Below are 26,019 nucleotides of genomic sequence, written 5' to 3' on the forward strand. Positions count from 1 at the left end.
TTGACCCATTGAGACGTGTGACACCAGGGACACAATGTATTTCTTAGCAGTGCATGTGCTTCATAAAACCTCTTACTTCATAAAGCATGATAACAGTTTTGAGGAGCCACACAGCTCCTGTGAACAACATGGTCCAGTTGCAGCTCACATGCTGCTGCATCCTTGAAAATATGAGGCCCCGTTATGTTCCTGTGTTCCACCAGATACTCCTAGATTCTTCCATCATTCCTGTGTTTGTTGCCTGTTTGCACACAACACCATTGGCCTCCTTGGTATGCCTTTTATTTTCCTCTGGTGATTGGTGAATGGACTTGAGCTTGCGTAGTGCTTTTCTAATCCTCTGACTCAATGCATTTTACACTACAGGTCCCACTTACACTGATACATTTTCACTTCACATTCACACACTGATGGTGAAGGCTGTTATAAGGGGTGGCCAGCAGTATAACCTAATCCCATTCATATACATCCATACACATTTACACACCACTGATGCAGCAGTGGAGACAAATTACACTGTGCTCCAAATTATCATAAATGCACTGTTTTGTTTTGTTTTTGCAGCACTGGATGGTGTGTTGTCACACATGAAAATGATTTTACTCTGGAAGGCACGGTTCTTCTTTTTATACCATGGCAGGGAATGGGTAGTTAGGAGTTCCACATATTTTTGCTGAGGTCATTTTGACACCTTCAGGCACCTTAAAGAGGCCTACCAACTCACTTCCTATGATTCCAGCCCTAAACATTACTGGCCAGTCATCCACCAACCATCCAGAACTCCATCCATCTGGACAATCCAGTGTAGCATTGCAGTCATCAGTGAAAAAAACTGTTTGAAAATAAGTCTTTTTATATTTCTGAGCCTAATGCAGTCCTTTCTCCTTGTGGTCATTGGTTAAGGGAGGCTGATGCAGCTTTATGCACATCAGTGAGCCTCTGGAGGATCCTGGAGAGGTTCTTGGGACTCCTGAGGCAGCAGCAGCTTCAAATACCTGTTTGCTACTTGTCAGTGGATTTTCCCAGCTGCTCTCTTAAGGTGATGAATTTGCCTTACAGAAATGTTCCTTAATATACTTTTATCTGAACAAACCCATCTGAGCTCTGAATCCCACACAAATCCTTTCACAGTATGATGATCTCTCATTTTCCTGAATATTTTCATACTTTTTGCACAATACTGCTTTTTTTTCTTGCTTTTCATCTGCAGAAAGATCTTTCTTTTTCCCCATATTACATGAAACCTGTGACTTGCTTAATAATGTGGAACAACCTCTTTAAGTGGTTTCCCTTTAACTAGGCTCACCTTGCAAACTAATGACCAAACATGTCCAAGACTGATGTCAGTGATACTGACAGGAGAAGCAGCACCATAGTAAACTTCTATTGAAAAACTATCGTATCAAATGTGTTAATTGGAATCATATTTTCATAATAATTTGGAACACAGTGTTAAGTACAGAGCTAAACCTTCCTGACTGCAGATAGCTGTACAAAAATCCAAGTCAGGAACAACTGGAACTTTGTTCTTTGAGCTGTAAAGCAGAGGCTGCAAACTAAAGCTTTGCAGGTGCTTGGAATTGATCCCCCGAATTTTCAGTCAAGAGATGTTGAACTCCACCACAGACTTCCCAATAAATACTTAAATCTGAACATTGCTGCACTGTCCTGCAATGTTAAAATAGTTTGGGATTTTTCATTAGTTTTTATTTTTATTTTGTTTTCACTTTCTGTGTTTGATTTCAGTTTAGTTTTTATCAGTTTTGACTGCTGGTTTGTTAGTTTAGTTTCTATTTTGCAAAAAATGCTTTGTTTTGGTTTAGTTTTTATTCGTTTTAGTGTTAGTTTTAGTTTTTAACGGATAGATGTCGGGGCTGAGTGAGGGTCATACATTTTTACAAACATATTAAAACAGGCTACTCTTCACTTATAATGATTACAACTCCAGACATAAAACTACCACTGTGTGAAGTCTTAACCAATCAGAACAGGAAATTTTACACTCCCCAGACTTGGGTGTTGGCGCCAGTCAGTATGGTTGTGTCAAAGACTAAAACTAAGGATATTTTGTGTCCAATTTTATTTCATTTTAGGGCACACTCACACTAGGCCATTCATACCGTGCCTGGGCCCGTTTCAGCCTAAAGTCCGGTACGTTTGGCCAGTGTGAGTGCAATTGTTCTGTGCTTTGGCACGGCACCGGCACGGAAGGACGAAGTGGGCCTAGGCACAGCACGGATGCAAATGAAGGAGCACAAGCGTGAGAATGTGATGTAGCATGAAGTAACAACAAAAGGACCCGGATCACAGTCCAGTCCACATTTCTGACCAGTTTCAAGTAACTCCAGTGCTATTTTACAGCCTAAACAACAACACTTATGTATACTGAGTCATCAACACATATAAGTTCATCAACGGTGGACACTTCGTGTAATGACATTGGCGCCTGACGTATCCGTGCCCAGGCCTGGATGCATTGAGCAGTGTGAGCGCAGGCCAAAGGGGGGACAGGGGAGGGGGTGAAATGGGCTTTGGCATGGTTAGAATACGGCACGGTGCGGATGGCCTAGTGTGAGTTCACCCTTAGTTAGTTTTGTAAGCGCACTATACAGTTTTAGTTCGTTTTCTTTTTTTTTTGGTAAAGCTTAGTTTTTATTTAGTTTCAGTTATTATTATTATTATTATATATTATTATTATTCAGTTATTATGATTTTGGAATTTTAGTTTTAGTTAACCATGACAATCTTGCTGTCCTGTACATGTCTGCCTGTGCTCTCTATGTTTGGGTCTTCTATCCTTCCAATACTTGAACCTCAACTCTGACCTGAAAGGGGTCATATTATGCAAAAATCACTTTTTCAGGCTTTTCTCACAAAAATATGTGTCCCTGGCCTGTCCACAATCCCCTCAAATACCAGAAAAATCCATTCCCTTCCACCCTCTCTTTCTCCACCTTTCAGAAAATCTGTGCTGAAACAAGCTGTTCTTAGATTTCACCCTCATGACCTCACATAGGGAGTAAACACCCGCCACCAGGTTTGGTTGTCCCTCCCAGCTTAGAAGAATGTTCCACCCTCCTCTTCTGATCTTCCTCTCAGCTACCACCTGAGATGCTGGCTCAGTGGGTTACCCTGCTGACTTTGATCTGGGAGATTGATGGTTTGAATCCCAGTCAGGTCCTTTACTTTGGATAAAAGTGTCTGTAACATTGTAACCACATCCATTTCCTGAGAGGGGTGTGGTCAGGGGCAGAGTCAGACGGCTAATTACCATTTAAAGCCACAGACAGGAACGGCTTGTTCTGAGTAGGGCTGAAACAGAGGGGTTAGACATGCAAAAATCCAATACTAGAGTGTTTTACAGCAACAAACTTCACAGGCATGTTTTGGGGACCTCTGAGACCAGTATAAACTTGTCTTAAAGTGGTAAAATATGTCCACTTTAACAAAACTCAATGAGAATCAAGAAGGTACTACAGTGGTATCTTCCTCTTGGCTATAAAGTTGGGAATAAAATGTTTATTTGTATAAATTAAACGTATACTACAAACAATACCACATCTACCACTGTACCAGAATTATTCAGTGACCCTTTTTAGCAAATATAGTAGCAGCCATTTGTCACTGCCAGCTTTCAGAGCTGAGTCACTTTTAGACCCCGCAAAGGCCACAGTGGGGTCAGGCTCTCACTGCTTGTCAAATGTTTTGAGTAAAAATCAAACACAGTCTGGATTGGTGGGGAGTTTCTGCCAACCACACAAAGACCTCTATGCCCCAACTACTTCATGGCCATTGAGTGACTAGTGAGGGACTGACACCACTCCTTTGGTCTTATTTAATAATAATAACAGCAACTTTAGTAGAAGTAAGTTCTACACATGCACTGGGACATCACAGTGTAGCTGGCTAAAATATGTGTTAACATGACATGTAAACTAAAATGAGTCCCTAGATTACTCAACAACAAATCAGTATTGCTTCAGGAAATTCCTTGCAAATATAAGACATGCATGAATTGTACTTTTACCAAGAACTTAAGACAAATCAACTCACCATGAGGGCAGCATATTGCACCTTAAACTCCAAGACATGCACCAAAGAAGTCTGCAGGGGCCCAAGGAGAGACAGCAGAGGAAAGCAGTCTCAGTGGAAACTCAAAAGAACACATAATGAGCAGTATTTACACAAAGTAGCAACACGTGCCAATTATGGCAAATGATGGCACAGAGACAATTGAAATTATTTACATTGCATAAACATAAATTCTCTGCAAGTCTTACCTCACCATCCCTCAGTGTACTGAGGGTGTGCAAACCTAAGTGATAGTGCATTGTCTGGATTCCTCCTGGACTGAAACAAAATGTAGAGACATGAACTTCATCCTGAACAATGAAACTTGGCATTTCTTCCACTTACACCTTTGATTAAAGGAGGAAAAGTTTGCAAGTTTCTATGGCAACTGTGGTAACTTTACAGAATAGTCACTCTGTCTTTTGTTTTGTATGAGTCCTTAAGTGATTTAGTAGTGACTTCTAAATTATAGAAAACTTTGTGTTGTGATTGGCATATTGACATGAAGAATTTGACTTGGCTCTGGTGCGAAACAGAGAGGAAGGTAGTCTTAAAGCACAGGTGTCAAACTCAAGGCCTGGGGGCCCAAATCCAGCCCCTGGAACAGTTTATTCCGGCCCACAAGATGATCTCATATTTGTAAAATAACTGGCCCATCAGTATGAGGTCTGCAGATTTCCTCAAGTATAAAAATGTGAACTTATCCTTGATGATTTCAGATATCCTTGTTAAGTTACAAAATCTGAAAAAGTAAGGAGTAAAAATATTTAGATAAACATGGGAAAAGAAATTAATTTGTGTTTTAATTTTACATTTTCAATTTAGCATCTCACAATTAGGACTCAAACTTTGGATTCTGACTTTTAATTTCATACTTTGAGCATTTCAACTCATCATTTTGACTTCTCATATAATATTTTGAGCTTTAAGATTCATAGTCTTAATTTTTAGGTGATATTTTGACCTTTTAAACCAATTATTTTGTATTTTTCCTCATATTTTCAACTCAAAACTTTGACTTCATAATCCCATGGTTTGACCATTTTCACAATTTAAAATTTTGAACCATATTTTGACTTTTAATTTCATGATTACACATTTTATGTCATATTTTGACCTTTTAAACTGATAAATTTGACTTCTTTCTAATATATTTGCCATTAAAAACACTATTTTTCAATTTCAATTCCATGTTTTGACCTTTTTGAACCAAAAAATGTACTTTTCTCAGATTGTGAGCCTTTAAACTTATCTTTTTAAATTTTTAAATGTCAAAATCATTTATCAACAGTGCTAAGTTTATTTTTCATATTTGATTACCAATGAAACAAGGTTGATAGTTTGTGGTTAAAAAGGTGACCCTGTTAGGCCCTCAGGGTAGTCCTGAATCCAGAATGCGGCCCCTGCTGTGATTGAGTTTGACACCCCTGTCTTAAAGAAACCAAAAGCACAACAATTTTTCCGATTATCTGTCCATAAATTATTTTTAAATGTACATTTTTCAAAAAAAAAAAAAAAAAAGAAGAAGTCACAGCTCACACATCTGTATGAGCATGCTCAGTGGACAGGAATTTATTTGGCTTTAACCTTTCAGGGTCACACCTGAGCAGCTGTTGAAAACCACTGACATGGTCTACCTCAGTAACCTCGATTTATTATAATCAATAACATAGCTATCTTTGGTTTACTGATGGCTTTTTTTTAGAGTTCAAGTTTTCTACCTACTTTTATAGGTAGATAAATGATTAAATCATCAACTTAACCACAAAAAAGAACTTCTTCTGATTCTTCAAGGAAATAAGGGGGGCAGTTAAGAGGTAAATGCTTGATGACTTTTGACCTGTCCACTGAGCTGTCCCAAATTTTTTAAGTGAAATGAAACATGAAGGAGCAGTGGACTTATTATTTCATCACTTTGGCTGCAGGGAGAGGCTGACACAGATTAACAAAAAAGGACAATAAAGCATGAGATTAATCACAGTAAAAAATTAGTGCACTTATTGTAGACAGATATTAATACAGCCCTGCAGAAAATGTATGCCCTTACCATTAATCATTTTTGCAGTGCAACTGTGTTGAAATCTGAAACACTTACAAAAGCACCTCACGAAAGATCTGCATACTGCAAAAAAAAAAAAAAAAAAAAAAGAGCAAAAAGAATGCATGATCATACACATTTTTAAAATTCAAGATTATGAAATGTATGGATTTGGTGAAATTTAAAACTGCACAGGTCATGTACAGAGCAAGAAATAATCTGCTTCCAAATATCTTTTCTGTCTGGAATTTTAATTTTCATATGATGACTTATTAATCTCTACACACAGGGTCCAAAACTAACACTCGCCGCTCGCCAATTACAGGTAGATTTTGTCTCTGGCTGGTAAATGTTTAAGACCACATGCCACTCTGGCCAGTTAATTTTTTACCAGCGAAAAAAATCATTTTTTTGTTACTGGAGAACAATACTGGTATTGGCTGGTTTCCTGGCAGAGTAATGTGTATTTCAGGCTGAGACGATCTTTGGTCACATAAGTGCGTCAATCATGACATCATTCACAGCAAGCCAAGGTGGATAGCTGGTTGTTACTGTAGCCATACCTCCTTGTAGTGTTGTCAATTTAGCGACTTTGTCGCTATATTAGAAAGTTTTCAGACCCCTCCAGCGACCCTTTTTCAAAAAAGCGACTAGCGACAAATCTAGACTTTTTCTGGTGTTACTGGAGACTTTTGAAGACTCTGACATGAAAGCACGTATCGTTGTAGTGCCTCTTGAGCAGCGGTAGCTGCCGTGGGCCGCTCCCCGTCCCAAAGCACTGAAAGGCAGTCTACTTGTTGTAGGCTCTTAAGTGGACTATGAGGTTTAAAACTAAACCAAACGTAAGAAAACTAAACTTCTAAGAAAAATAGAATAATAAATAAATAATAAACCAAAAATAAAATTTAAAGTAACTCTGCCAGAGTATCTCTTGAGTCATTTTGCCTAGCCCAGATAAAGGAGGGTTGGAACTGTGACGTTGTAAAAACAAGAATCGACAGATCAAGTTCATTTGTTGTTCTACACATAATAAGGGTCTTTTTACTCACTTTTTGTCTCTTCTAGCATATATTATTGCTAGTATTAGTGCATACTATTAAAATATTGATTGAGAATCACATACAAGACCCAAATGACATGTTAAATAATACTGATAGCAAATTACAACACTTAAAAGCAATTTTTATTTGGTTGGCTGGTGAAATATCTGCCTGGCTGGTAAAAAATTTCATTTACCAGCCAGCCTGGTTGGTAAGTGAAAAAGTTAGTTTTGGACCCTGTCTACACATTTTGTTTTTATTCTACTTCTTACTGTTTACATTTCTATTCCTTTCTGTCTCTTCCTTATATTTTGAATGCTTTTACATTTCTGGTCCTTAGGTCTTTTTTGTAGTTGGTTCCTGTGTTGCCTGGATTGGTCTTGGTTATTCTGGGTTTTTATCCTTGGTCTTCACTTTTACTGTTGAATCTTACATATCTGAGATTTTATAATGTCTTGACATTGTTTTCGTGTTTTTAATGTTCTACTGGATTTATGATGTTGAGTTACACTGCTGGCAGTCTTCCATGGGTTCTTCTGTTGTTGGGGTTTTGTTTTTCTTGTGATGTTTTGCTGTTGAGTTTGACGTTTTGTCGTAATTGTTATTCTGCTTATTGTCAAAGCACTTTGTGAACCTCTGTTTCTAAAGGTGCCATATAAATAAAGTTTATTGTTGTTATTATTATCATTGTAAATACCATTAAAAAAAGATTTGATTTAAGAGGAAAATCTAATTTTAAAATTATTTTTGAAAGGTATGAAAATAAGGAAATCGCACAATTATATCATAATGCATTATTTATAAAATGGAAGAGATAAGAAATTAATATGGCTTGCTTGCATACATGAATAGTAAGGAGGATGGTCTTATAAATGAAAATTTGTGACGTATGAAGATGAGTATTGTTGGGAATATGTGCATTTACGATGACAATAATATGAATGTAAATTTTTGACTGATGAAGACTTTGAAAAGGGGCAGAGCGAGATAAGCGTTGGCTTCTTCCTGCTCCTTTTTGAATATATCTTTTTTCCATGGAAACATTTTATGCTGTTATTATTTTATGAATTTTATTTTAACTGTTTGAAATAAAGATAAACACAAAGGGAAATTTTTGGCAAGTGTTCTCATCAAATTTACAAAGCTACTATGGACAATTAATCTGTATTAATTGTATCTTTCTTTTCTGATTAATTAATGGAAACTTTTTAAAAGTACTACATTTTCATACAGAGCAGTCAAACAACTAAATATACAAACACAGCATTTGGCCAAAATGGTTAATTGCTATAAATATTACCACTACAATAAGATAATTTGATTATAATACTAAAAATATGATAATAACAGTAGCGTGGATGTGGCTAGCTTCTTGATGCTGTACTTATGCTAGCTTTTTTACTTTAGGGCTAGCTTTGCTGTATTTAAGCTAATTTATTCTATGCTAACAGTAACTTAGCTCACTACATTTGAAAGCTTACTCAAGACTACACGCGCCCTTTTAACTACTCAAACTAGTTCCGTGTGCAACAGGGCGCGTGCTCTCCAGCAAGCAACACTCTGATAACAATTTTTTTTTTTTTCCCACATTTGAAAATAAAAAAAGTATTAAACATAAAATGTGTTCCGTTTGAATTTACTCGCCATTCACCACTGTGTTCCAGAGGAAACTGTGTGGTCCATCAACATTCAGGACTGCTTGGACATCCCAGCAGCAGCACGAGGAGGAAGAGGAGGAGGAGGAGGTGAGGAAGGAGTAGCCCTGTACTATGAGGAGGGAGGGAGTCTGTTCCGCTTGGATAGCCGGAGCTGTGAGGAAGCTGGTCGTGGGGTTGGGAGAGCAGAGACAGACAAGACAGCGCTCTCTCTCCTCCTCTTCTCCTCTCTCTCTCTCTCTTTCTCCGCCTGCCGCGTGCGCGTGTCCCGCTCCTGCCTAGTTTGAGGAGGGAGGGAAGGAAAGAGGGAGAGGGAGAAACACTCTTGACGCATCGGAGGGAGTGAGCACGTCGAGGCTTCACTTTCCAATAAGCGACCTGCGAGACAACACGCCGTCAGCGAGTTGTGCTCCACACACACAGAGGAGAGAGGCAGGGATGGGGATCCAGTAGTGGAACCGCGCAGATCAGTGCAGCTGCTTCATGTAGCGCTGCAAGAAAGAGAGAGCAGCGTCTTTGCGCACAAGTCACACGGATATTTTTGGGGCTGGGAGCAACACAGCGACTCGACAGTGATGCCCGTGAGCCAAATTTTGTTTAGAGAAATACTGCGGATTAATCTAAGACTGTGAATTCTCTGGAGACATAGCGGACAGGTAAGATGATTATTTTTCATACATTCTGTCCTTTACAGTTACTGAGTGCCTCCGAAGTTAAATCTCCCATCAACTCAGCTCAAGCACAGATTGATCCTAGTCCACATCCGAACTTTTGGCGGATTAAATAAACCCTGCAGCTGTAAACAGGCAGCAGTTTCAGGATTGCCTTCTCTGAATTTCACCCTCCTCTGATCTCGTTTGCTGACTACCATGGTGGACGCAAAGTAATCTGCGAGTGTGCAAGAGCGTGTCTGCGATCAGTGCAGATGTTTAGTAATCCTCCGGCGTTGACCCTCCCATAAATAATCCCTGCAGATTTTGCTGATTAAACTGCTGTCGCAGATGATGACCACCTACCGAGGCCACGAGAATCTGTCAATGCCTGGATATCCCGGGATTAAACCGGGAAAAAAACGGTGGGAAATTTGAACTCGATGGCTGCTACAGCCTGTTTACATCTTTAAAATTTAATATTGGAGGATCAACACAGCTAGATATATTTTTAGAAGAAACACAACCTAAAGTTTTATGAGAAATATGATTCTGTTTATCTTATTTATGATGATCCTAAATGAAGATCAGGCTGCATCAGGGTTTATGACCTTATAAGCACTGTAAGGATGAAATATCCCTTCATCTGTCACTCATTTAGCTGTCCTGTGCCAAACCATGGTGGGCCTGGAGTCTGATGGCCAGCAAATGCCACATAAGCCGACTTTAATATGTTTAATAGATATGAGCATCTGTGCAGCTTCAGCACATCTGACATGACAAGTTGTGCCAAAACTGCCCCCTCACATCCTAACTGAAAGTGACTCCTGAGGAGTTGTTTCTGCCCCAGAAACATGAAGTAAAGTTGGCGTGTGCAGCTACAGCCAGTTGAAATGTGCACGTGATGATACCACCTGGCATTCAAATGACAAATAAGCCATGCAATGCTGCACGCATATTTCCATTCATAAATCTGTGGCTGCTATACAGTGTATATCTGATCTGCATTGACTCTGTATCAGACCCCGGCTGTAATCACTCTGAAGATTAGCAACCATTAAGACAATATTCCCTCAAAAAGGTTTATACTGATTAAAGAGGAGCTGAGATTTTTTTAAACATGAAGACATGATAGTTCCTCAAAAGTGTAAGACAAGAGAGCAGAGACTCTCTGTGGAACCCAGCATAAATATTTAAGGTTTTTTAAATGTCTGAATTAAAGACTTTGGAGTAGAGAGCACATTCTGCAACTCACCTCACAACCAAATGATCCAAACTTTACATACAACATACTGTCATATAATGGAGCTACATTAACCCCATGTTGGCTGGCAGGATATCTACTAGTGTCCATGATGCAGCCCTGATGCAATACCACAGGGAAACAGGCCTTTAATGGTAGTAGACATGCTACAAGCAAACAAGCCAGTCGGAAGTGACTGAGCGCAGAAGTGACATTAAAAGTATCTTGGGAAAGGTGCATTTAGAGGCGTGGCATTAAAATTTTATTATGCATTTCCACAGGGCGTATCAAAGAAATGTGTCATTCAGGTCATTTTTATTTTATATATATCCAGGAAAGCTAGCGCAGGCGTCTGGCACAGGAGTATACACGAGGGAGGCGATGTTTCCGAAGTCTGTGACTTTGAAGGGGAATTTTCTCAGATATCTTATATGTCGTCTTACATACTGAGCAAGAAGTAAACTCCATCACATGTCCTTCATCATCAGATTCCCTGATGTTAAAACGGCACAAGTGAGGCCTGGAAGCTGGATAGGGCGGGAGATAAATATGTGTGCTGCTTTAGCTGTCAACTTGCTTGTGTATTTTTGCGCCTGTAGGGAAATCTTTACTACCGTGCCATTATCAATGACTATGATCAGACAAGAATATCTAACTGAACATATTTTTTTGCTATATTTTTATTTAAACAAAGCAGTTCAGACATTTATTATTCTTTTTACTGTATTAAATTAAGAGGTAGGAAGAGTTGAGAGAACTGGAAAGAAAACACAAGGTGTACTGTTAATCAAATACCTCAGTAATTTTGAAACTGCTTTATTGTCTGATTTGATACTGAACTTACATTTTAAATTTTTATGCTCCTGCACAACCAGGGTGGTAGGGATTATGTTCTTGGGTTGTTTGACCATAATGTAATCACCTGGCCTATTTTTGTGAACAAGATATGTCAAGAACACTTGGAAGCAGTTTCCAGACTTTGAACAAATATTCTGTGACACTGTGAAGGATTAACTAATTAGAATTTGGAGGCCAAAGGTTTATGGTCAGTTCGCTGAGCCTCATGTTCTTCCCTTGATTGTGAACATATCTCAAGAATGGTTTGAGGGATTTTCTTTAATCTACAGACAAATATCCATTCTGACTAGAGAATAAACTCAATATATTTTAGTGCTATAAGTTAAGGTGGAAAATCACCAAACTGCTGAGTGGGGTCTGGCTGCAGACCATACATCTCTGACAGCCACCCCCTCAAACTGTTCATCTGTTAGAGCAGAAATAGGCCTATAAATTAAACTTTAGGGTTAAGGGTTAAAGTAACAGTTAGGATCCCAAAAGTTTAAAAACTGACCTGCAAAACCTAATTACAAAACATTTTAAAAAACACAGCAAACAGTCTGCTTACAGAATCAAGCTTGACCTCCATGAAAACATTCTGACCCAGCCAGAGTAGCTTACGTAGCTCTGTTAGCTAAGTAGATAATATTGCTACGTAACCAACATAGCTAAAGCTAAGCTCACAAAGCAGCAACGAGAACTCAGCTATGTTATGTATGTAACATGAGCTTTAGCTACGCTTGCTAAAGCTCATGATGCTGACGCAAACTTAGCTACACTGGCTTCTGATGCATTGTTAATTCTGTAGCTAACGTAGCTATGTGAGCATAAGCTAAAGCTAACAAAGCTAAAGTGAGCCACCCTTTCATATAACTACTTCTGAAACAAAGACTGTGAAATGAAAACAGATCAAACTTCAGTATAAGGTTAGGGTACGGGTTCAAGCTAACCAGAAGTTAGTTCAAAGTTCAAAACCTAACCTGCAACACCTGATTACAAAATGTTTTAAAAAGTTCAGTAAACAGTCTGCTTTCAGGAGAAAGTCTCATCCTCCATGAAGACATTCTAACACAGCCAGTGAGCTTACGTAGCTCTTTGCTACATAGATAATATTGCTATGTGGCTAACCCAGCTAAAGCTAAGCTCACAAAGCAGCTATGTAATGTCATAGCTACATCATCTATGTAGCAACATAAGCTTTAACTATGTTTGCTAAAGCTCATGTTGCTAAAGATAACTCAGCTACTTGGCTTATGTAGTGATGTCGATTACATTGCTAGCTTTAGCTAAAGCTAAAGTTAGCCACAGTTCTGAAACAGTTCTATACATAATAGGGGATGACTGATTATGGCTTTGCCGATAGGCTAATTGACACTGATATTTGGCCGATTATTGTTATCAGTATTAGATTTTTTAGAGATAAAATAATCAAAAGGTGTGCGTCTTTAGTTCGACTGAAACGTCTGTTTTCCTTTCTGGCTTTATTTTCACTCTCTAGTGTCACGAAATGTCCTTTAAACAAAGTCTGATTGGCTAGATGTAACATGAGTATTGCCGATCAACACTGAAGCCTGGGTGTCACTGATAAAGTGAGTGTGTGTTTTCACCTTCTGTTTTGCTCTGTGCTGTTTCTCATGCTGATAGAGCTAGGGCTAAATTGTGCATTTTTATTCTTTTTTTTTCATCATGCAATTTTACTTTTCCCACATTAAGTACATTTTGTTCATCATAATAAATGTGCATCAGCTTTATATATTGGTTATCGGCTCTGAAAAACCAATATCGGTCCACCCCTAATACATAGATTAATCTCAGAGTAGACCTCTGACCTTTTCCTCTGTTTTATTTATGAATGTTTCTTAGTCTGTAATATTTGCAATGTGGTTATTTAATGAATGTAAGTGGCAGACATTGTTTATGAATAAAGTTTATCTTTTTATTTAAATCTAAAACTGAAAATACATTATAGCAGCAAATTACAACAGATAGAGGTGACATTTCAGATCATTTTTAGACATTTTCAGATTTCTGTTAATATTTGACAAAATGATTGAGTGATTAGCAAAATATGCAGTTGGTGAATTTAAAAGATACATAGCTGCTTGTCATCATAGTGTAGTGAATTGTTAAAAAAACAGACTGGAGCAAAAGCAAGCATTTTTCCATTTCACAGCCTCTTGTTAGAGGCCACTTTCCTGTTAAAAATCACTTGTGTTGAGTATCCTCAGCGTTCACATACTCTATTTGTAAATGCTTCTATTTTATCTGAAGTGAGTGTAATTTTGCTCCTATCCTGCAGATCAAGTTAAATTCACTCTTCCCAGGTAAACACAGTAGCAAGTAGCAAATAGAAACAATTGCCAGGTGTCACTTTTTTTGTCATCATTGTTGCTTTTCCTGCCTCACTCTGTTGGATTTTCAAAGTTAACAGCACTGTGAGATTTTCCACAGCACTATAATGGATGAGGAAGCTGCAGGCTTCTGCTACCACTTTATCGGAGTGCAGTGTGGTTTTGTGTACGCCGTGCATTACCTATTTGCAACCGGCATCATGAGCTCTTTGACAAGCAGGGCTGGATGCTATAAAAATATATTCCTTTGTGAAATTCTTAATAGAAATTGTGTTTTTTATGATTAGACTGCTCCACCCGGAGTGTCAGCAAGCCACAGAAATACAGTAAAAATGAACTTCATTTTTAAAGTGGATGTAGCTCAGCGAGTGGGCTTTAAAAGGAAGGGAAGAGATTGTAGAGTTAATTGCAAGGATATATCATGTAAAACTGGTTTGTGAATTTTAGTTCCCTTTTTTCTGGGACTACATCTGCTAAAAAATATAATTAGTGCAGAAAAGTTCTTCAGAGCACTTTTTAGTTGCCTTCTTGTCTGATGTTTTCTGCACAGCACAGACTGAATTATATTGAAACAAATCTTTTTTTTTAACTGAACAAGTCTGCAGACAAATCTTCCACCCACTGCACTCGTCTTCATAAGAGAGATGGAAATTGTTGCCTAATTCAGTCAAAGGGAGGTCATGAATAAGTGTAATTGACACACAGATACATCCCATCTTCACCATCAAAGCGATTGTTTATACACTGCTGTGAACTGGGAGCCAAAAACTGTCAGGGATAAGTACACTTGAAAATAATATAGTAGAGCTACTCTGTGTTCTCTACCTATTCCCATCTCTCTGTTCATTTTTAATATTTAGATTAAAAGAGGAAAAGATCCGAGGCGGCTCATTGAGACAGCTTCATTCCCTGCTCTATTTATCTAGTCTCATTGGTTCTATAAATGCCCTATTTGTAATCCAATCATATTAGAGAAATTTCCCTGCTTTAGCAATGCTTTATGATGCTCTGTCACTTCCAGGCCTTTGGTTTCAAGGCACCCACGGTCGTTTGGGGTAATTCTTCGCAGACTGTCTGAGCCCACAACGTTTCCTAATTCAAACATCGCTGCACACTGCCTCTCCTTGGGAATGGCTTTAATTGAGTGCTTAATAAGAGCAACGCCACACAGCAACCAACTTCAGGGGGGGATCTGAGTGCCGGGAGTGCTGCATTATTCAATGAACTTACATAAGGCATTCAAAACATCCTTTTTTTCTGGGATATCTCAGGATGAGACCGGGCTCATGCATCTCCTTGTTTCTACACGCCACCGTAACAAAGATTTGTTTTTAGGGAAGATAACACTGGAGCACATTTACAGAGGTGTATTGTGCTCCACTGGGTGTGGCTGCTGCTGTGTGAAAGCAATATTTCCTCCCTCAGCACGTCAAGTAATGTGCTCTGCACGTGGTTTTCCCCTTTAAATCTAAATTAAGCGATTGAATATGCCGGTGAAGATATCCTGAGCACTGTGTTTTTACAGCTATTCATAACAGCTGATTAAATCACAGCAGCAGCATTTTGCACAAGGATTTCCACTCGCTCCACTTGATGTTGGACATTTTGTATGTTTCTTTTTGTACATCTAAGAACAACATTTTTCTCTGACAGATTGAGATATATATTAATCCGTGTCACTGGTTAAATGTCATTCTTGAATATCATTTTTAAATGTATATTACACTTCTTGGAAATAATGCAAAGGAATCAATAATGCCCACTAGTTTTACCTTTTAAAATGCCATCCATGTCAACCACCATTTTCATAAACTTTTTTTTTCTTTTTTTTTTTTTTTTCAGAATTTTAACATCACTTTGACTCCAGTTCCAGTATTGTGATTGTGTGATAGGGTCATAGACCTGTTGCTGCACCGGTACAAAAGATGCAGTGTATCTATTTTTAGGAAAAATGCGCTGAAGCAAAATATAATAAGAAGGCTACATGGAGGCACAGTGGTTTGCTCTGTTGCCTCACAACAAGAAGGTTCCTGTTTCAAATTTTGTTGGACAGGGTATGGTTCTTCCAAATTGATCATAGGTGTGAGTGAGAGCGTGGCTGGTTGTTTGTCTCTGTATGTCAGCTCTGTGATTGATTGGCAACCAGTCCAGGCCAGGCTGTACCCCGCCCCTCACCCAGTGACAGCTGCAACGGCTCCAGCCCTCCACAACCACATGCAAGGGATAAATGATGTAGATAGTATTGGTTAAATATGGACAAAAAAATCACTCTCTACTGTGCTGCTACAACTTTCTTACTCAATTTGTAACTTTATTTTAGAGTGCTTTCCCACCTAAAAGGCTGTACCAAGGTTCACATTTGTGTTACATTGCATATGTTTGATTTGGTTGGTCTTGGTTTCACACTGTTATCATTGCAAATGTCAAACTTGACATGACAAACCTCTGTGATATCATCATTAACTACGTGGGTTGTGTCTCTATAGTTTGCATTTGTTGGCTAGTTGACCGGCACGTGTCAGCATGTTCAATAATGTACGTAGCTTTTATGCAGATATAAAGAATGAAATAGTCATTTCCACCATCATATTATTGGTGATTTACAAACAGTGCCAACTTGAAAAGTAGTGAATATAGCTGGACACGCCCACAGATTCAGCTGGGCCCCTGACAAACCCAGCGAATGTCCCCTCCTCAGTCAGATTTATTGATGATATCAGTGTGTGATCAGTTGGATTGATGCTAGCTGTCCTGGCTAACAGTTTTAACCACACTTTCAGCACATTTTTGCCACTTTAATAAGCAATTTCTTTCTATCAATTTTTTAGCAGTTTTTTCCCAATTTGCTCCTTTTTACCAAATTTTGCCTCTTCTTAACCCCTTTTCATCACTTTTTCTGCCATTTTGCCACTTTTGATCAATTCTTGCCGTTTTCTACCTATTTCTTTTTTGCTTGTTAACCCTTTTTTCCCACCTTTAACTATTTTACCCCTTTTAAATCCTATTTCACCCATTTCACTATTTAAGCAAGTTTGTCACTGTTTGAACCCTTTCCACTACTTTTACTGCCCATTTTGCCTCTGTAAACTCATTTTCTGCCACTTTTAACCCCTTATCACTTTTATATGCAATTTTTGCAGACTTTAACCACATTTAACTCTTAATTATGCTCATTTTTGCCAGTTGTAATCCTTTTTACCTTTCATTCAGCCTGTTTTTACCATTTTAACCCATTTGTGCCACTTCAAACACATTTTTGCCACTTTTATTATTCTGTTTTAGGAAAAAGGGTTTCAATTTGGAAGAAGGCTATACTGAAAATAAAGAAATTATTTGTTGCTTCAAGAAGATTGGTTGTTTCTCAGGGGAAAAAAATGAAATATGGTTATCATAGCTTAACTTTACAATGGGTCATGATTTTGCTGACCACCATGGCCCTCCATTTGGCGGGGCCCTGGAGAACTCTCCCCTTTATCCCTCCTTATGGGTAGTCTTGCATATGGCTAGCCTGAGTTGGCCTTACGAGCTTCATCATTAGACGAGACAACTTTACCGTCGTAGACAGGAAAGGAGAAGGCAGTCTGCAATCCTGAGAGCATGTAACGCTGACTCGGGAGAGAACGTGAGTAGTGTTGCTGCAGTTTCTTTATCTTAAGGTTGCGCTGTTCACCTGTCGTCTCATATCTTCTGTCTTTTATCCTCTTGAAAAACAGTTGGAGATTTTGTGTTTTTTAATTTTTTTTTTTTCCAGTTGTCCCGCTAATAATATGGTCAGACTAAATGTCAATTTGCTCTCCTCTGCTCCCCATGTGCTTCCACGGCTGATTTTGTTATGGTGTTGGATTTTATTTTTCTGGCTCTCATGCTGTGGTTTCCTGCTGTTAATACGAAGGTCCAAACCTTTCAAAATAATGCTTTCACACTGGGCATTAACCGGACCGTATTTCAGTTCAGTCGGGACCGAGACCACCCGTTTTGGTCCAGACCATGGTCCAGAGGAGGTTAGGGTTACCTGTTATTTAGGTTCAGATTAAACTGAAAAGTCTGGGTCAAACGATGTAGGTGTGAAAGCACTCGTAATTGTTCAACTCCATGACAGCAGACTGGGAGATAAAGCTGCACAAAACATGCTAAACAGATTTCGACAGGGGTAGCCACAAACATGCCATTATTTTACTGGGTATGGTTGGATTTAGTACTGCTGCTTCCATTTTACACAACAAAACTTATTATTAGATCAGTCTGGGCACCAAGAATCCTGCTATTTTTATCTTGTTTATCCCAGCTGTAAATACCTTTACTTTTTACTGCTGTTTTATTCATACAGCCAAGAAACTAGAGTCCGAAGCCACAAGTTTTAAATTATTCTTTTGATCATTTAAGCTAACGCTGGTAGAGATAAACACATTTTTTTTAAAGCTGATTCTAGTCCATTTTAGCCTTTATTGTAAGGACAGCTAAGGCGATGGGATGATGTGCAGCAGCAGTCTGCTGGTGGGAGTGGATCATTGATGACTGCGGCTTGTGGGGCAGTCGCTCTGACCACTGATCTAAGCACCCTATTAGCACCCTAATATACACAGTTTCACCTTGATGTATTCAAAGATGATTGGAAGTGAATTTTCAAAGGTTGGTCAATGTAGTATCATGTTCCCCTCTCACACACTTTGCCACACACACCACGACCAGACACACACTTCAGATTAAAATAGTTTAAGATGCTGAGATGGTAACAGGCATGAGATGCAGATGCTCAGTGGATGTTTGCTTATGATAATATTTGGAAATGATGACCCATCCCTTGTTATTGCATTTGGTACATTCATTATTTCTCCAATTAAATTCTCTTTATTACTTTTTGATAACCAGACAGGAAACTTAAAAAATAATAATTTCCACATCTGCGAGGAACATTTTGTTCATGCAAAGAACTGAAACAAGTTTTGGAGTGAATTTCCGATGATCCGGAGCACAGGTCTTCAAAATCTCATCTGTTTCTTGTATAAAATAATTAGGCATTCCATAAAGGCACTGTTTGTTTAGCAGACCATTTCAGATGTCTGTGGTTGAGATAAATGAGATTCTGTAGTCACTGAATCAAAGAGCAATTAGCTGGATCATCCATTTAAACCAAGGACAATAACAACAAAGAAGAAAATAATGCCTTTTGTCTTTGGTGTGAAACATTGGATAAGATTCAAACTGCAGATCCATTAAAAATAAAATAAAATAAGCCATTTTCATCAGAAAAGCGTTGGATCCATAAATATTGAGATGGTTAAAGTTGTTGATACGTATCATTTCTCTTAGATAATTATCTCTTCATCTTAGATAAGAGCTGGCCTCATTAAATTATGATGAATACAAGGGATCAGCTGAATTAATATGAGACACCAGAGAGGTTTTTTATGACAAAAACATTAACAACACAATAGCATTGTGATTGGTGTATTGTCATTACTGATGTAACATGATCATGAGTGAAATCAGGGCCATGTCTACAATGCTGCCTTTCAATCAAGTAAGCATTAAATGGATGTTGCATGGTTCCAGATGCTGTTTTGAGCAATGTAAGATGTTAAAATGTAGAGGTAGGCAATATAGACTCAAATTTGTGTCAGTTTTGTATTCTTTTGTCGATATAAAGGTATTATAATGTTAAATTTGCAAAGCAGATGTATTTGCCAGGCTCTGTGTCTGTCGTCAGGCAAATCCATCTTGAAAAGCTCCAATCCAGAGACCAAAACCGACCAATCATTTCAGGAAAATGACGTGGTAGCTATGGGCAGGGTTTAGGTATACCAGCCGTTAGCAATGGCCTCCAGTGCAGAGATTAGCTAGGATGTAGCCACAAAAAAGCTGCAGTTTTATCACAACTGGACAACTTTTGTGTATGAAATAAAAAATAAAATGACAATAAAAGCTTTTCATGATGGAAAAGATGTTTTCGCTCTTCTGCCGACCTGCTTCAGCATGAGTTTGTGAGAATTGTGTACGATGGCTGCTAGTGGAGGGTTTAGCTTAGATGTAGCAACAGCGGCAGTTTTGTCAGAACTGGACAGCAGTCCTCTATTACAACAGTGGCAGGGAACAACACTGAAAGCTTTGACAGCATGACAAGGCAAAGCATGACGGAAAAGATGTTTTTGCTATTTTACAGGTTTGCTTCAGCATGGGTTTTTGATCATTAGGGGTGGGGTTTGCCAGTGTATCCAAAGGCTGGTGCCGTGGTAGCTGTTAGCTTGGATGTAGCTGTAGGAAAGTGGCAGTTTAATTGGAACTGTACCACATTTATGTAAGAAAAGAAAAGAAAAGAACATTAAGCCCCACTGAAAGCTTGTTTATGCACGTCTCTCAACCGGCCTTGGCTTCAGTTTTATTCACCGAGAAGCTCCGCCACTAACAATCTATGGTAGCGGTAGCCTGTCAGCTCAAGAGTAGTGTTGTTTTTCTGGTTGGCCCATCATGAATGTGACAGAACATTCATCCAATCACTGTCTGAGATTTTTTTTTAAGTACTGCCCTTCCGAAAGGCTTTCTATGGGAGCTTTCCCAGAGCGATGTTAAATATATCCATGCAATAGAGATATGAGAGTCTATCTGGCATGTCAGGTTAATAATGATAGGCCTATTAAAAAATGAGTGATTGTTATTTCAAAATTACTTGAGTGCTACAGACCTCAATGTCCCCTTGAAAGAGGCCCCATGTCAAGCTCAACCCATGTCTGTGCATGAGACCACAGAAAGATTTTAAAGTCTGTGTTTGGTTCTCAGTGTGTTGTAGCTTGTAATTTAATGTGCATGGTTTTAAGCTTCATTTTTCTTGCTGAGTTGTGTTTAGTTGCTACTGAAAACATCCCTTTACAATGTGGCTGCGTCATAATAAAAGCATTAGAACAAAATACCAGGAGGAAATAAAATAACAGAGGACTCTGACTGTAAAGAACACAAATTATTACATGGGTTTATCACTGAATGAACTGAGCTTAGAGGGGCTATGACTAGTGGCGAGTCAGGCTGCAGTAATCGATTATTTTTGTAATTGAGTACTCTATTGATTCTTTGTCTATTAATCAACTATTCTTATAAGAAATATTGCTTTTTTTTTTTAACAATCCCTAAGCCCTGGACAAATGAGAAAAGAGGATGCCTCCCTTAATTAACTACTTGTATGTAAAAAACTGATATTGACAGGTTCTCTAAAGAAAACACATTTTACTAAGTAAAATAAAGTTCTGATGGCAATTTTCTTTATTGATAAGGAAGGACAGTGGGTAGAGTCAGAAACAGGAGAGTGGGGAGAGACGTGGGAAAGGGCCGCAGGTCACCCACATACATGGGGCGCGCCTTAAACCATTAGGCTATCTGTGCCCCTACACTTTATTTCTTATAATGTAGTTGATTTTTATTTTCCAATATGCTGTTAGAGTAGAGGGACACTACTTAGGACACTCTTATGCATGAGTGTAACATTTTAGCAAGAAATAAAGCTCCATAATTCGTACAGTGGTCTAATGATGCCTGACAGTTGTGCTCTTACATTACAGGAATAGGATCTGTTTTTCACATTTTTAATTTTTGCAACCACAATTGTGTTTGTGAGTTGATCCACTGCAAAATTAGGACTTTCTAAGTCATTCTCTGGACCTGGAGAACACGTTTCAAAAGATAAAGCTGCTTCCCTGATCTGTTGAATCCTGACTGTATGATGATGAACTTTGACCTATTTGGTTTCTGCTTTAGTCACTGTTTGTGGCAACAACGCATTTCTATTTGATTGATTTTTGTTATCAAAATGTAGTTTTATTAGATGTTTCGGGATGCGCAAGGCTTTTGAAAAATGAGCTGTAACACAGATGTGAGGGCACTGAATTTTAAAGAAATCATAACTGAACGTATGAGATGCACATGTGGAAGAGAGAAAGAGACAGAGGGAGAGAAAGCACCTAAAAGGGCTTGAGTCATGAAAGCCATCTTTGCTCTGTCGGGTCAATGAGTGAAGTTTGTGAAGCCTTCTGAATTTTGTAGACACCAACTGACTGCTGTCTCATGTGAGCGAGTCGTGCAGGTTTCACACTTAGAGATCTGCATTGTTTCACCGTAGAAAAATTTTGTTTTTCCTTCTTTAAACTTTCCATGACAACTCTGCAGCGCTACAACATTGGTATAGTGCCGTATTTGCCCTCATGCAAATACGGCACTATGAGTGCTTGCTAACATCACTGCATCAACTTCTCTCTCTTCCCTGATGATTTTCAGCAGCGCATCATCTTTACTACATGTTACGTTATATTATCAGCGAAAACAAGCACATTATCCACATAAATGACCATCCTTGCAAACAACACATGCTGTGCGACACAGCCCAATGTCCAAGGTTGCTAACCTGACACAACAGATGTATTTGTTTCACACATTCATCTGGGAAAGCTTTGATAGAAAACGTTTGGGAAAAGGCAGAGGCTTTGAAAAAAACTCAGAGTGTGATTGGATGAACGTTCAGTCTGTCACATATCTACGGGCCAATCAGAGCAACAAAATACGTGACGTAGCCGCTATCGAGCTGCGCGTGTGCACCTACAGAGGAATAACGTGAAACATGGCGACTATAGACATGTCAGTACTCGACTTTTGTCGTTTGTGAAAAGAAAACAACTCACTGCTGTTCTTTGTTCTTCTTTTGAAGAAGAAATGTCATCAAGTTCTGATAAAACGGGTGTTTTAGCAGCATCCATGCTAAGCTCTTCCACCAATTGCACCAGCCCCTTCTGCTGCCTGTTTATGTCACGACTCGGCTGCGCCTCAAAGTACTGCCCCTCGCAGCTGATTGGTCCTGTCACTTTCTAACCGGGCCCAAACGGTTCAGATGGGAGCTTTGTAAGATGGATTTGCCAGTGAGAAACTAGGAAACGGGCGTATCCATCTGCTTTGCAAGGTTACAAGGTTGCACTAAGGGCAAATATGGATACACATGCTGTGCCATCATGTGGAGCGCTGACTCCCACTCTGACTTGACAGGGTAGTGGCATAGTGGAGTTTTATTTTTAGCATATGCTTGGCTCGGCTGGATCAGAGTGAAACTTGCAGGAGACCAGGACTGAGTGTGTTACAGATCACTGTTAAATGCTAATTTTATTGACCCACCTCTGTGGCTGGAAAGTTAAGCTATCGTTGCCATGTACAGTATGTGCACTAAAACCAAACGCCTGTTTTTGAGCCGTCAGTGTTGATATATCCACTGCAGCAGCAGTAATACTGGTGATGATATTGATACCATTTTACCGCCCTCCACCACTGAAATGAGACTTTGTCAGTTTGGGACTAAAAGGATTTTACTGAAAACATGAAAACGGTTCCAGCTTAAACGTCAAATGTCAAGGTTGAATTCTCTACACAATTCTCTACACAGCTCATGCACATTTATCTTTTCCCAGAAGGATTCCAAGTTTTACAGTCTGATAAGATTTGAGCTGCAGCAACTACAGTTCATCTAATTAAATTATCTCAGATCTGATGGAGTTCTAGATAAGAACAATGGCTTACTCTTTGTATGGGAAAGGGAAAGGATTTGTGTTACTGAATCGACTGTTAGTTTAGTCCACTCAAAAGGATAACCTCTCAATGATTTATTTAATAAAATGCTACAATAATTGCCTGTAACAGCCTCTAAATTATTAGTATTTTCTTGCCTTCCACAGTTTAATAGCACTGGAAATGTACTGACTGTTGGACACACAAAATGAATTATGAAAGATTCTCTTCATCAAGTAGTTTACAAATAATGAAGTAATGAACAGTGTTGTGAATAAGTTATAACAGTCTGAATTCTGTTTTTCTGATCCTGTCTGGTGGAGAATAGTGGTGTTTTTATGCTGGCCTTGATCATGTTCTCATTAGAGATAAAAATAAAACATTTTGGTGATTTGTGCTGCTTAGATAATGGTTTAGAACTATGAGGCTTAATTCAAAAACTGTCTCCACTCTGCAAAGTGGAAATTGGCAGAGTTTTGATAAAAATATGTCCATTCTAACAGTGGAACTGTGATGTTTTTCCATTGAACACAACAATCAGTGCATATCAAAACCCATTAGTAATGAAGGTTGCTGTATCCTTTACACTTTACAGACCAACTGGTTGATAAACCTCGATTAAAGCTGAACTGTCCTTTCGATCACTGCTGCTTGTGTTTGGCTTTCCGCCCTAACATCATCGAACATTGGACGATGGATCTCTTAGGACCAGCACAGTACATTAACCAAACGTGTTATCTCCTCCAAAGCTAATTTAATTCCAGGTGTGATTCTGCACCTTCTGCACAAAGACATCAGTTTCCTCCTGCACCCTGCTTTAGTGATCGATTCTGGAGTTTTCACTGCACCACCAATTTTTCTAGCAGTCAACTGTGCACTGTATCAAAGGAGAATAGCACTCTTTTTATCCAGGGCAGAATTTTTTTAAGGGTCCACTGTTAGTAACTGCTGTTTTTTAAGCCTGTACTTATTTTCTCAGTTGTTTTCTTATTCTTACATTTATACTAAAAAAATGAACCATTTTGGAAAAAATCCATACGGTTTTTAAATGTTTAGTTTGGAATGCCGGCAACTACGCATATTTCAGGCAAATAAATTTGGCAAAAATTAGTCCTTTATGAGCTATATTATGCAGTGGTTAGCAGTATCTTTTCACAGCAATAAAGTTCCTTGTTTGAATCCTGGTTTGACAGCTATTCTTTTCTGTTGAATTTGAATGTTCACCCTGTGCATGCAAGGGTACTCAAGTGTCCAACCACAGTCTAAAGACAGGCTCATTAGGTTAAGTGCTGACTCTGCAGGTGTGTGCATGAGTGTGTCTGCCCCATGACTGACTGGTGGACAACCCAGGGTGTACCCCATGCCACAATGACAGCAGGCATCAGCCCCAGCCCCTCACAACCCGGAACGGAACAGGTAGTTTAGGGATGGATAGATGATCTCATTCCTCTATAGTAGTGTTAGTTCAACAACCATTTCTATTATCCATCCATATTCTTCTGCTTATCCAGGGTTGAGTGGCAGTGGTGGCAGGCTAAGCAAGTCCACCCAGACAGTGTTTTCTTTTGGTATTCTTTTGCCCTTATCCCAACCACTTCACAAACTACCTTAATGCCTGCTGGAGGTTCCTTTGCTGAAGATGCCAACAGAACCACATCATCTGCAAAAAGCAGAGATGGAATTCTCAGGTCACCCAACCAAAAACCCTCCTTCTGTTGGCTGTGCTTCAAGATCCTGTCCATGAAAATCAAAAACAGTATCGGGCTGTTTCTATGAACCAGAGTATATTCAGTTTAAGTATTCTTTAAATATGCTGAAATATTAAGTGAGTAAATAGTCAAAGAACGTTTCTTTAATCTGGCAAGTTTAAATGAAAAAAATCATAGGTGCAAACATTCAGGGTGGATGAACTTAGGTTACCTAGTGGCTCATCTTGTCCCTTTCTCCCCTCATCTACAGTAATATCAACTGTCTCTACTGTGTAGTTATGTCATGTGAGTCTTTTCCTTCTTTTGTAGTCAGCTGCTGATGAGTTACTAGCTTGTGTTTCTAGGTAGCTCTGGTGATGATAAATCTGATTTGCGCTGGTTGTGATAGCTTATTCATGATTCAACAACAAGCGTGTGTATTATAATAGGCCACAATAGACCAATAAGCCAGTTGAGAAACTTACAAAATAATGGCATAATAAATTGCAATTGCAGTATTTGGAGGGAAATATCAATTAGATTAGTTATTCCAAGTTGCTAAGCCCTATTACAAATTGTCTATGTATGCTGGCATCTTTTATTTATCCTTAAATTGTTATTCTTTAGGCCATGAATGATCAAGCTCAGCTTTGTTGTGGAAGAGTGTGTGCAGCTTGTTCCAAAGCTGTAGTACTACCTGATCAATAACCCACCAAGCTAATAAAAAGCTATTTGACTCAGAAAAAACAACAATGCCACCCAGCTGCTGAAAATAAAGTAAGACTAAACGAAGATGCTAGATAGACTGTTTCACATAGCTATAGGATAGATTTAACATCCCTCTGGGCAACAGTCCATACATGATGTTGGGATGTGCAAAACCTTTCAAAAAATCTTGGAGGTTGATGGAGTAAA

The 26,019-nt window shown here is 38.8% G+C and overlaps 1 protein-coding gene across 1 annotated transcript in view; it reads left to right on the forward strand.

The window, feature by feature from the left end:
• Positions 1–9,009: 9,009 nt before the first annotated feature.
• The window catches only part of LOC121507462 (contactin-4-like), a 268,675-nt gene continuing 251,665 nt past the window's right edge, over positions 9,010–26,019 (forward strand). Inside the window, exon 1 of the mRNA XM_041783800.1 lies at positions 9,010–9,460. The gene's annotated coding sequence lies outside the window, so the exon portion shown is untranslated. The remainder of the gene's footprint in view (positions 9,461–26,019) is intronic.

Source organism: Cheilinus undulatus, linkage group 3 (genome assembly GCF_018320785.1).
Source record: "Cheilinus undulatus linkage group 3, ASM1832078v1, whole genome shotgun sequence".
Classification (NCBI taxonomy): domain Eukaryota; kingdom Metazoa; phylum Chordata; class Actinopteri; order Labriformes; family Labridae; genus Cheilinus; species Cheilinus undulatus.